Here is a 13220-nt window from a genome sequence, read left to right as displayed (position 1 = left end):
GAAGAAGAAGAAGAAGAAGAAGAAGAAGAAGAAGAAGAAGAAGAAGAAGAAGAAGAAGAAGAAGAAGAAGAAGAAGAAGAAGAAGAAAGAGACACAGAGACAGAGGCATACAGGCTGACACACAGTTTAGAGCAAAGACTCTGGGTCTTATTTCTAAATCTCTGAGTCTAATTTCCAGAGTTGCTATTTGCTGTTGCTGTCCCCAGAATGAATAAACAAATAAGAAGTTGCAAAGAGGGAATGTGTATTAATTATTCTCTAATCAATGATGTTTTCTGTGTTTTAGGAAGCTGTTCTATCAAATGAGTGTGTATGAGATAAAAACATGTGACATTTCAATTTCTAGTGCCCTTCTAAGTACAATAGAAGGTTTTAATTACTTAAACATTAGATATGTCCACTCTAAATGTTATTTGTTAATTATTAAGCTTCTTTTCAGAGGTAAAATTAGTTAAAGTGTGAACTACAAAAAGGTTTTAATTAAAGTGTTACACCTGAACAGCAAAATGATATTTCAGTAGTATAGTAATAAATGTCTTAAATATATCTTAAATTTAAAAAACTGAGATATTAATGATTTTTTGCTTGCAAGATTATATCATTTATTACTTGAATTAAAATTGAAGCAATTGAATTCAGTGTTAATTTTGATACACAAGTCACTTCATATTTCTCAACTTTGGGTACATAGATTTAAAATCTACAAAATTTTCATTGTGTATGACAGGGGAAGCCTGGATAAAAGTTCTCAAATATTGTTATTTTCATACAGCACTGAAGAAAATGAACACCGAATAGTACCTATGCCCCAAATAGGAACATCCAAGCAGATAAATTAAAATATTAGCCTAGATTTAAATAAAAGTCTTCTTTTAAAATTTTGAATTATATTTATTTGATTTGTAGGAGTGGAAGGCAAAAAGCCTTATTTTAAAAGCACATTTAAAAGTAATGAATGCATTTTCATCAACTAAAAGATGTTTTATTTGCTCTATTTAAATAAGTAACTTTTGCAGTCTCAAAGGATTTCTTTGTTTTGAGACCACCCCCCTTCAGCCTTCTAGCAGTGCTTTTTTGAAAACAAACACAATAACTCCATGAGAAAACAGAATAAAGAACCATATAGAAGTGCATTATATATGGTGATACAGGGGATGTTACAATGAATTACGTACACACAGCATAGGCCATACTACATGTAATTTCAACCCCTATGTAACTATAATAAACATACTATAAATATTTATAAATAGGCATTAATATGTGGGATGATGCTTGACAAACAAATGTAAGAAAGCCATCTCTTTAAAAATCTTTGATCTACACAGTGTCACATAGCAGACTTTAGATTCTAACTCAAATCAAAAATTCTTTTCTGTCCAATATGTTCTTGTAGTCCTCTCAGAATACAGTGCAGGCCCTCTAGCATGAAAGCAAAAGGCAGAGGTGAACTCCTGGGGCAAATTTCCTCAACACAGAATTTAGATGTGTAGCTTTGTAGAAGGAGATGTGAGCACTGCCCACTTCATCTCTGGACCCTGCTCCTGAGCTACTCTAAAACTGAGTGCAGCACAAAGGTGATACATCAGGGACTGCTCCACCCAGGTCTGCTGGATCATTTATTAATGAGAAATGAACATTTCCTTAATTATTGATCATGCTACTTCTAGGAGAATTTCTGACTATGGGATCATTGCCTTTGTTTCCATAGTGACCTTTACAAATTGTAATTTTATTGTACTCAATCTCACTATTGGTGACCTGTATGACATTATCCTGCCCTTGGGGTCTCTTCTCTTTTTATGTTTTTTTAACATAAAAAAGCAACAGTGTTTACTTTCCAGAGGAAAAGCAATACAACACATTTATATGTTGAAAAATATGATTGCTATATATGCTGAGCTTGATTCTATCAAGGTCTATATCAGAGTTTACTTCCAAACAAGTCCTTTAAGAATTCTTTTGATTTCATTGTGAAAGATCCACTTAATATTGCTCAAATTAAGTATAATGAAAAGATAAAATATCATTGAAGATCATAAAACTGAGAAATTTTATTTCTTTGGCTGAGTTATTAAAGCAATGTTTGAGGTAGAAACATTTATCCCTATTTTATTGTTCTAAAAATAAAATTGTATTGGTTATAAGTCATGCTATAATTGTTTTGTAACTTGAGAGATATCATGCAAATTCAGAACCCAGTTGTTTATATTTTCTTGCCCAAAGTTAAAACTCTGCTGGAAAATTACTAGATATATAAAATTTCTACTCAGTTGTTATAGTTATTACATAAAGAGACAACTTCTGGGCTAATAATTGAAATAACTTAGTATGAATGTTATTTGTATTGAATAATTGTGTATGAGTAAATGTGTTTAATTTGGTAATTGTTTTTGTTTTTGTGGTTCCAGGCATTGAACTCAGGACAAGCACTTATTCATTCCACTGAGCTATTTCCCTGCCCCTGAAATAACTTAGTTATATTATTTAATATTATGGAATATGAGTGGGTATGCTTTCTGCATTTAAATAAACTTACCAGTGAATACTGCAGATAATGATGGTCTGTTCTTGAAAACTAAATTTTTAAATCAATAAATATTTTTCAGCTATGAACTAGAGTTCTCTGCAAAGAGCACCTTAGATTCTACACTGTATGTATGAGATCTTAATATCTTAAAATATTTGAGATCTTAATATCTCAAAATGAGACTGTATTTGGCCCCAATTTTTGAAAAGGTAATAAAGAGATAAAATCATAATTAGGGTAACCCCAACATCTTTCTAGTCATTATTGTGGGAGTTTTTGTTTTTAATTTTTGGTACTGGGATTCAACTCAAGACCTTGTTTTTGCCAGGCAGGCACTGTACCACTGAGCTATATCCCTGGCTATTCATATCTTTCTAATATGAGCACCTTAGGGGGCTCACACATGCACATGCGCGCGCACACACACCACTTGTAGGGAGATGTATGAGGACTACAGGCTGCGCAGGCCAAAGTCTGTAGGCCAGGGACAGAGGTCGCCACAGAAACCAACCTCATCAATAGCTCAGTGTCTAACATCGAGCCTCTACACTTATTTTGTTTAGCTTTAAAGTAATAGCTTCAGAGCCAGCAAGATAGCTCAGTGGACTAAGAGCCTGGTAAGGCAAACGCAGGTATCGAGGTCCAATCACTGTCATCACATGCTGCGCCGGCCCAGTCCCCGGGGCATGCTGAGCCGGCCATGGTGTCTGTAATCCCAGTGCAGGGGAGGCTGAAAACAGGAGGATCACTATGAGTCCCAAATGCATAGTGAGACCCTACACAAAACAAAGGAAAAACTAAAATAAGTTCTTTATTTCATTAAAAACTTTCATAAAACACAATTTACAAACTGAAAGTGTAAGGTTCAGTAGGTCTTAGCTCGTTGGTTGAGTTGTACAGCCACGCCCATAATCATCATTTGATCACTTTGTTATTCAGAAACAAAACACTGTCCCTGCTAGCTATTATCTTCCGATTCCTGATACACATCTAGGTAACCACTGAGCTACTCTCCCAACTTCCTGGATTTTCCTCTTCTGAGAATTTATTTCTAAATCACAACAGACCATGATCACTTCAGCAATAAAGACCTTTTGGAAATCCTGAGAAGTGTGCTGTACACTATATTGGGATGAAACAAAACTGACAACAGAAACATATTAGTGTATAATAACTTTTAAAATCCTCTTTCAGTGTTTTATTAACTTTTTCATATAGGAAAACCATATGACGTCCTATCTTGTGTACTGGATTTACTGCATTTAAAATTATGCTCTCCAGGAGGTCCTGCCAAATAGCTCCACAGATTGGCCTCACCCCTGGGGCATGCTGAGACAGCAATTGAGACTGGGCTTGGTGGAGCACTTGTAATCCCGGCTTTTGGGAGGCTATAAACAGGTGGGTCACTATGAGTCTGATCTAGTAGTGAGATCCTGAGCACCCTGTAGACCCTTCCCTAAAATATAGAAGAAAAAAAATATATGACCTCTAGATATGTCCATTTTCCTATGAGTGCCTCAAGGCTGTCCTTTTTATGGCAGAGTAGCATTCCTTTGTGTACGAATACCTTTTTATTCATTTCTCTGTGGATGGGCACCTAGGGTGTTTCCAAGATTTAGCTATTAGAACTTTGCTGCTATGAACACATCACTGTACTACAATGCTTTTAATTCTTTTGAGAAGACACCTAAGAAGAATGACTGAGGGGAGTGGAATTCCTCTTTGCAGTTTTTCTGAGCAATTTCCAAGCTGATTTTCATAGTGGTTGCATCAGTTTACACCCCTCCTAATAGTGGGCAAGTCTTCCTTCCCCTGCAAAAGCCGCACCAGGGTTTGTCATTGGTTGATTTCTTGATGCATCTCATTTCCTGGAACATAAATCCTTCTTATTTAAGTCACTCCATAGGGTACTTGATCTTTGTTATGAAAGCCCTAGCACAACTAACAGAAGAACTTATCTTATACTCCAAGAAATGACCTTTTCTGGCTCAGATTTTCTTATAATCCTGATTAGAAATCATTTATAAAATTTAGAAATCATATATAGTAAGATACAGAGAGAAAAATATGATTGTTCATACAATATATGAATTATAACAGTCAGACTTGTGGTAAAATGCCAAACATTCTGGATGTAATATGAGTGCTTGGCATTTATCTCTAATTAGACTAAAGGAAATATAGATCCATGTGCTACCATGCTGGGAACATGAAATAGCAATTATTTACAATCTTTCCAATGTTTATGTGTAGGTTAAATGTCCATAAGAATTTATTTGAAGATAGTGAAGACATTCTTTCAATCTACTATTTAACTAGCTAGTCTACCAAAGTATTCCACGCTACAGGGCTCACCATTTCTGTGTCATAGACTTCTCACTAATTTTCTTAATATATAAATATTTCATCTTGGGAAAAATATGTTAAGTCTCAGTTATTCAATGTTAACATAGTATAAATTAGTTTAATATATAACCAGTTAGTCACTTCCTTGTGGCAAATAGAATGCATATTTTAAGTTTTATTTTTATTGATGAATAGTAATTGTATACATTTTGAAGTACAGTGTAATGCTTCAATAAGTTTACTTGGCAAATAAGATTAATTAGAATATGTATCATCTTGGGGCCAGTGAGATAGCTCACCAGTATAAAGTGCCTGCTTAGGCAAGCTTAGCTAAGTGCAGGAACTGTGGTTCAATCCCCAGCACCACATGCTGCACCAGCCTTGCCCCCAAGGTGAGCTGAACTGACCACAAAAAAAAAAAAAAAAAAAAAACACCTACCAGACCTACTTATTTCTTTCTGATAAGAATGTTTAGGGGCTGGGGCGATAATGCAGTAGAATAAGTGCTAGCCCAGCAAGTATAAGGTCCCAAGTTCAATCCCTGGTACTGGAAAAAAAAGTTAAAAATTCAATCATCCATTTTGAAATATACAATACATTACTGACTATGCTCACTTGTGGTTTGTCTTCTTTACTTTTCTTGTGCCTGACACAACACACTTGACACTCAGGAGATGAAGGAGGAAAATTTTATTTTGGCTCAGTCTGTAGGGGTTTTTGCCCAAGGTTGGCTGATTCTGAGGAACAGTCAGATCCCAGATGAGAAACTGTCCATGAAACAGCAGGCAGGAAAGAGCCAGCAGCAAGGAAGCAGGCTGGCAGCCCTTGGGGGTCATCACCTATACCCAGTGTGGGGCTCCCAGACTCCCATTCTCAGAACCGTGCTAAGCAGGTCAATGGATTAATTCAGCTATCTTGCCCTTAATCCATATTCACATACCCTTAGTCCACACTCAATAACTCCAAACCCAGCCATCTCCTAAAAGCTCCTAAAAGGCTTTAGGGACATGCAGATACAAGTCATAAGACAACCCAGTAGGTCACCGACACTACACCTTCTGCTAACCAAAATTCTGTAAATTTGGCTAACATCTTCCCTTTCTATATCTTTATAGTCTTCAACCTTTGATAACCTCCATTATGCTCTTTTCCTGTGGTCCTCGTATTTTCAAAATTGTCTTATTTCTCTTCACATAGTACCTTCTAGATTGACCTCTGTTGTTATAGGTATTGTTTGTGAGGCTAGATGTGATTCCATTGTTATGTATCTACTACATTTAAAAAGCCTATCAGTTGGTGGACATTTAGATTTTTCCAAATTTTGCTTGCTATGAATAATGTCATAATGAGTATGGTGCCTCTATGCTATTTCATCATATTAATTTCAAAGACAACATAAAAAGAGCCAATATATGTGAAAAATATTCACTCCTTAGCTGAAAAAGTACATTAAAATTACAGTGAGATCTTACCTCCTAACTGTTAAAAATGTCTATTAACAAAAGCTTGTATCTTTGTTTTTGCTATTTGTTTTTGCTATTTGTTTTTGTTTTTATTCTTTAAAATAAAAAATTGAAATTTAAAAAGAGGTAAAACAAAATATGTCTAGGTGAGTATATGGAGCAAAGGGACCCTTTAGTACAGCTATTACTAAATAGAAAGTATGGGATTCCACCTAAAACTAAAAACAGATCTACCCAATGAATCCAGCAGTTCTCCTGAGATGTACACTTAGTGAGAACTGACTGAAAGCTGTCTAGCTAAAGGGCCCTGGGAGAAGCAAGGAAGTTTTAGGAAACAAGGTACTCAGACATACATGTTATAGGCACTGGAAGCTTATTTGTTTTAACCTAGAGGGGGTAGAAAGACAAATATGACAAGAAATGTGGGCAAATCTAAACATTTCTAAATTGGGAGGGCAGAGAGGTGCTCTATGGTAATAGCTGTTTGTCAGGCATATAGTGGGCAATTAGTTTTCAGCATAAAGCTTTAAGTGATCCTGTACCTTAAAGACACGATGTTACATTTTATGAAATTAGACATTTCTAGATATAAAATAGTAAATTGAGTACACATTCCACTTTGCTTGGGGCAGCCTTTGTTTTCTAATTTTGTTCCCTTGCAAGCATTTGTTGAACCCATGAAACTGTCAACATTCGAATACTGTGACTCAGAAATATAACACTTTTAGGAACTTTAACCTAACATGAACACTTTCACTTGTAAGAGAGTCTAAATTTGATGAAAAATTGTATGCAGACAGTCACCATAAGTAACAGCAGTCATGTCATCTTCTCAGGGTTATCTCATAATGATTTCTCTTATTTATTTTAAATGTGAACTAAAAGCCTATACACATAGAACTCTTCACCTAGTAAAATTCACATACACAATATTACGGATAGTAGACATGATGAATAAAAGAGAAATTCTTTCCCCATTAATTATGAAATTTCACAAATTAACAAAAAATATTTTAAAATTCCTAAGTTTAAAAGACTCGCAGTTATTAATGCTTCTTGATTGTTATCTCTTTAGAGAGAGAAAATGGAAATATTTTGAATGAAAAGGTAAATTCCCCCTGTCCACAGTGAAAGTGGATTGCATTTCCTACATAAAGAAAGCATAAAGATTTCATTTTCCTTCCTTATAACATGAGTGAAGCTGCTTCAAGCTAAATTCTGCACATGCTGAAGCATCTCTGAGGACCACAAGACAGACAAGGAGCCATTAACTTTGTCAGACAGCTAGCAGATGAAACCAATTATGTAGCAATGATAATATGTATAGCTTCTCATAAAAAGAATGGAAAGTTGCCTAATAAAACAACTAAAATCATTTTCACAATCATAATAAACAACCACTATTGCTTTATCTTGCTTTTCCCTTAGTTACTCACTCTTTATGATGTAAAGAAATGACAATCTAAGCTCCAGGGACTAACAGTGAGTTATCAAGCTCCAATAGCCCCAAATTTATCTTCTGTTTCTAGAGCTGGGCTTGCTTTCCTTACTTGAAATATTTTCATTTGTCTTTCAGTGCCTTTATTTATTTATTTTTTTAAATATTTATTTATTTGTGTGTGTGTGTGTGTGTGTGTGTGTGGCCAGCTCAGCCCACCAGGGGGCGGGGCTGGCTGGCATGTGGTGCTGGGGGATTGAACTGCGGTCCCTGTGCTTTGCTAAGCTTGTTCTAAGTAGATGCTTTAGACCACTGAGCCATCTCACCAGCCCTTCAGTTCCTTTATTTATCATCCACTATGTTGACAAAGTCAAAGAACTGCTTTTGAGTTAAGTTTAATGTCAACATTTCTCTGATTATCTAGTATTAATTGCATTTCCACAACCAGTTTTGCCTTCCTTATTCCATTAATCTTGACATAGTGAAAGGGTTTATTTCCAATTCTCTTCTGGAAGAGAAATGCATATCCTTATAAAAAGACTGGAATACAGGCATCCTCAAAGAAACTCTTTCACTGAAGAATTTATTGTTGTATATTTGTGTGTGAGAGAGGGATCTTTAATTTCACATTTTTACAGCCTTAACTGTGGTTAGATTTTATTAGCAGTTAAATTGACAAATCCTTTTGGGGCTACTCTTTTCAAATTTGAGAGTCACCATGCTGATTAAATCCATTTATCTAAACTTTATTTGGAATTAATTTATTAAATCTATTTTTCTTTTGAACACTCCTGTAATTTCTAAATTGATAAATTAATGTCTTCATTATTTCCTAGCTATCTGAATAGAATTCATATCAGACATACACATACTGAACACTGAAAATTAAACCTTCAATAAGATTGCATGTTCGGGATTAAAATTTGAGTACCATAATTGCATAATAATATGTTACTGCAATTAGATGACATTATTTCTCTCCAAAACAAGCCTATAATCAAGAGCCACCCTTCAGTAACAATGTCCCAAGTTCATACTCAGGAAATCAATTTGTTCAATAATTCCTGTTAGGCACAGAATAGAACAGGGGGAGATGCATAACTCATCATGAAATTTAAAAATGGAAGAAGTTTATAGTTTTATATCAGAAAACATTTGAACGCATGTAGTGCAAGAATGCTACCATGACAGTGAAAAGAGAAAGAAGACATAGATGAAACGTGGCACGTTTTCATTCTTAACCTCTCATCTGATTTTCACTTACTATTTTCACATCTTCTAGGGCCTTCCTCATTGTTGAAACCAGGTTCCCCACACTAGACGAAGGTCATTGCCTGCCCTCAAAGGCTGCCTTAAATGCTTTTAATGTCTTGGTCTTCAATTGGTCCACCTCGTCTTCCAATATGTACTCTTTGCTGTGTTTCTCTTATTTTGGAAAGGTGGGAAGAGATGAAGAACAAAGACACAGTCCTTCCTCTTGGAGCTCATCCCGTTGCAGAAAATGCAGCCATGGAGCCAAGTGATTAGAAAGACAGAATATGGACGCACAGAGTGCACAAGGCCAGGTTCTTTGGAGTAGGTGTATCTTGATTAAAATCCCTCACTTTTCAGAGAAACAAAACCAGATATGAGTAAGAGTCCCTTACCTCTTCCCTGCGAATTATCCTGCACTGTCTGATCCTCCGCTTCCTATTTCTAAAAGGGAATAAAAAAAGCCTATGTGCTTACTGTTCTAAAGATAGAGAAAATAGCATGCAAACACCTGAAACTTGGAAGATATTAAGAAACAAATGCTTCTAGCAGTGTGAAGCCACTGCTGTGTCAGTGAGCAGTTTTGAATTTTCCTTGTATTTGTTAGAAATCTGTTACATATTTTTAAGTAGGAGAATGACAAGGCGGAAAGATTAGTCTGGCAACTGTGAACAAGAGAGATGGGAGGTGCAAGAACCTGGAGATCAGAGGGAAGTTGAGACTATTGAAATAGTTCAGGCATGAAATTAAAAAGAACCTGAAAGGAGGAGAGAGAGCAGGCATCCCAGGTGACTAGATTGATAAAATGGGGGTGGCTCTAGGAAGAGATGAATGGCACTGCTTCTGCAGAGGAATTGGTCATGATACCCTTCAGGGCGAGGAGAATTAGCATTGTTGTACATGCGACAGTGGCTCACCCTAAATTCTAAGTCTTTTAAAAACTCTAGCAATTATTTAAGTCAGAAAACATTTCCTCATTTTGTAGACAAATCAAAGGAAGGAAGGAAAGAAGGAAGGGAGGAAGTTGGGAGGTAGGGAGAGAGGCAGAGAGGGAAGGAAGGAAGGAAGGAAGGAAGGAAGGAAGGAAGGAAGGAAGGAAGGAAGGAAGGGAGGGAGGGAGGAAAAGAAAACAATTAGAAATTTTAACAAACTCGCTGGAGAATGCTTGGGTAGAGAGTTAAGTAAGACTCAATGCCTGGGCTTTTTTCAGCAGCATGTATGAATCATCTATTACACTAATTTCCTTCAGTGTTGCAAAATGATGGTTATGATAAAGACAGCTGTAAAGGCGAAGACAAAGATCTAAGATTGCAAAAGGCAGCACGCTAAGCCCCTTCCTCCCCAAGAGGCCACTCCACTGCTCACATGTGGAGAACACGCAGGTCAACCTGTGGGAGCCCAGCTTCTGGCTCTCCCCTGGACCACCCTCATACGCACACTGACCTACATACACACTTCATTCTAAGCATATTCTTCAGAAATGAAAATTAAACAATATTCCTCTTCATTTTAATTAAAATTCAAATACTCTCATTTGTGTTGAGAAGTTGCTCTCAGACATTAATTAGCATCAGCAGCAGTGTCTCTTCATGTTTTTTTTTTCCACAGTAGGTTTTGTGATTAACTTTTGCTTCCTCATTTCATAGATATTAAGTAGTTTAAACATGTGAATACCTTGAAACTTTGACAAGCTGTAGAACCAAAGCATAAGCTGAACTCACTCCAGGAGTCTGCACGGGAATGTACACAGCACGCCTCTGTCATGGAGAGCGCTGAGTCACCTGCCCCCTCGATTTACTCCCTGAAAGCATTAATAAAAATAGTTACACTGCAAGGCATTTGAACATTGGAGGAAAATTCCTGTTTATAGATAACAGAACTAGTAGACCATCATGTGAAGATGGGGAAAAATGTTACACATTAAATTTAAAAATATCTAGCATTTATGGCGACAACAGAAATTAATATTCTCCATAGAATATTAATCGTAGCATATTGTGTTTATTTGGCGTTTGTGTAATTTTCTCAACTGTTGTAAAATAGAAAATAGCCATTTATTTTATCAAGTCATGATGAGATTAAAGGATCACCCTGATTAGCTAAATGCTTAGCAGCTTGTATGTATGTATATATGCATGTATGTATTTGGTACAGGGTCTTGTTACACAGCTTGGACTCTTAGGGATCCTCCTGTCTCAGCCTCCCAAATGCTGGGATTATAGGAGTATGCCACCATGCCACCATGTGCCTGGGTTCTGGGGCCAGCATGGAATGCAGCACCAGGAATCGAACCCTGACCTTTGCACTTCCAGGCAGGCGCTTAGACCACTGAGCTGTCTTCCCAGGCCCACTTTGTTATTCTAACTGAACTCTGACAGAACTCTGTGGCTTTGGTTCTCTGGTTTAATTTTAAACGGGAGTTTAAATTTATAGCTACTAAATTTTTATTCACAGTTTTCAAAATCTGCACTCATTTCTTTCATTGTCACCTCTTTTTTGGTAACATTTTGTACACACTTAAACACAGTGAACATTTGGTATATTATATATTAGCTTTTAATGTAACACAAAGTTCACAGGCAGGGAAAATGGCCATGTCCACTGGCCTAAGCAATAAGGAAACAGGAGATAGCACAGATCTATCTTGAGCTAATGTTAATATAGTCCTATTTTTCTTACATGGGAATCCAACACCTGAGGATAAGAATGAATGAGAAGATGAGTAAGTAGGGCTGCGGAAATAGCTCAGGAATCCAAGTACCTGCCTGGTAAGTGCAAGAACCCAGGTTTAATCCCTGGAACCACAGTGCCAGCCCCTGGCGCTGCGGAGGCTGGGACCAGAGGATCTCTACAAGCTCAGGCTGCATATTGAGAGTAAATAAATATAGCCTGTAGTAAATAAATACAGATTTTTTTTTTAAAAAAAAAACATGAAGATGAATAAGCAATTGTGTTAGTCAGGTTTCCTTCACTGTCACAAAAAACCTGAGATCATCATCTTATCAGAAATAAAGGAGCCTTTATTTTGGCTCACAGTTTCTGAAGTCCTGGTTCAGGACCGATTGTCTCCATTGTCTTGGGCCTGTGGAGAGGCGGTGCGACACAGTAAGGAGTGGAACTCGGTGGGACTGCGCCAGGTATGCATCACAAGCCAGGCACCTGCGTGCCGGAGAGAGCAGACATCCTTTAGTCCTCTTCTAAGTCACACACACCAGTGATGTAAACACCTCCCTAGGCTGAGCCTCTTCAGGTCTACCTCTTTGTAATAGCGCCACCGTGTGGACCAGCTGTTTACAACGTAGACCTTTGAGAGATTGAAAATTAACTTTATAGCAAGCAGTTAAGTAACAATTCTCGGAAATTTTAACAGAACAATATATATTATTATAGAGAAACAACACTTAGAGACGGAATATAAATATTGTAAAGGAAAAAGAAATGCTCGAAAACTGTCCTGAAACAGATGCCTACCTAAGGATATGATGGGTATGTCATGTGTGTCCCACACAATGTGGTATAATTTGACATTTGCATTTTCAGAGTTGTGGCAATTTGAGGAGTGCTTGATTCCTCAATCAGTGCTATGAACTCTTGTCCTATTTTGCAAGATTATATATGATGAAAAAACATATATGTATTCATCTCTGCTGCCTCTAATGATGCAGCTTCACTGATGTAACTGAAATAGTAACTTTTCAAATAACAAATGTTTAGAGACAGTACCCTAAAATTGTGTTAGCTTGATATATTATTATTATGTCATTAAATAATGGTTATGAAGAGCATGTGTAGGTACTAAGACATATTTAATACATGCTGTCAGGAGAAATAAGAACAAAATATTGTAATTATCCTGTACCTATTATTTTAGTATTTAAAATAGTAGTTGTATGAAAAATAGCTTGAAGCCTCTTATGCATATGATGCCAAGGTTGTGCTGTGGACATGGGATAAAATGACTATTTCCTCTTTATTTTTCTCTATGTTCTCTTTTATGGCTATGTAACGTCTATAATTTTATAATTTATTTTTTTAAAAGAAAACCACTTCCAAATTCCCCATCCAAATATGGAGAAAACAGAGCCATAGAAAATTAATTCTGGGGCTGGAGAGATGGCTCAGTGGTCTAAAGCACCTACTTAGAACAAGCTTAGCAAAGCATCAGGTACCGCGGTTCGATCCCCCAGCACCA

The sequence above is a fragment of the Octodon degus genome, unplaced genomic scaffold, assembly GCF_000260255.1.
Source record: "Octodon degus isolate 3935 unplaced genomic scaffold, OctDeg1.0 scaffold00294, whole genome shotgun sequence".
In the NCBI taxonomy this organism is placed as follows: Eukaryota; Metazoa; Chordata; class Mammalia; order Rodentia; family Octodontidae; genus Octodon; species Octodon degus.
Note: the sequence above shows the minus strand (reverse complement) of the source record.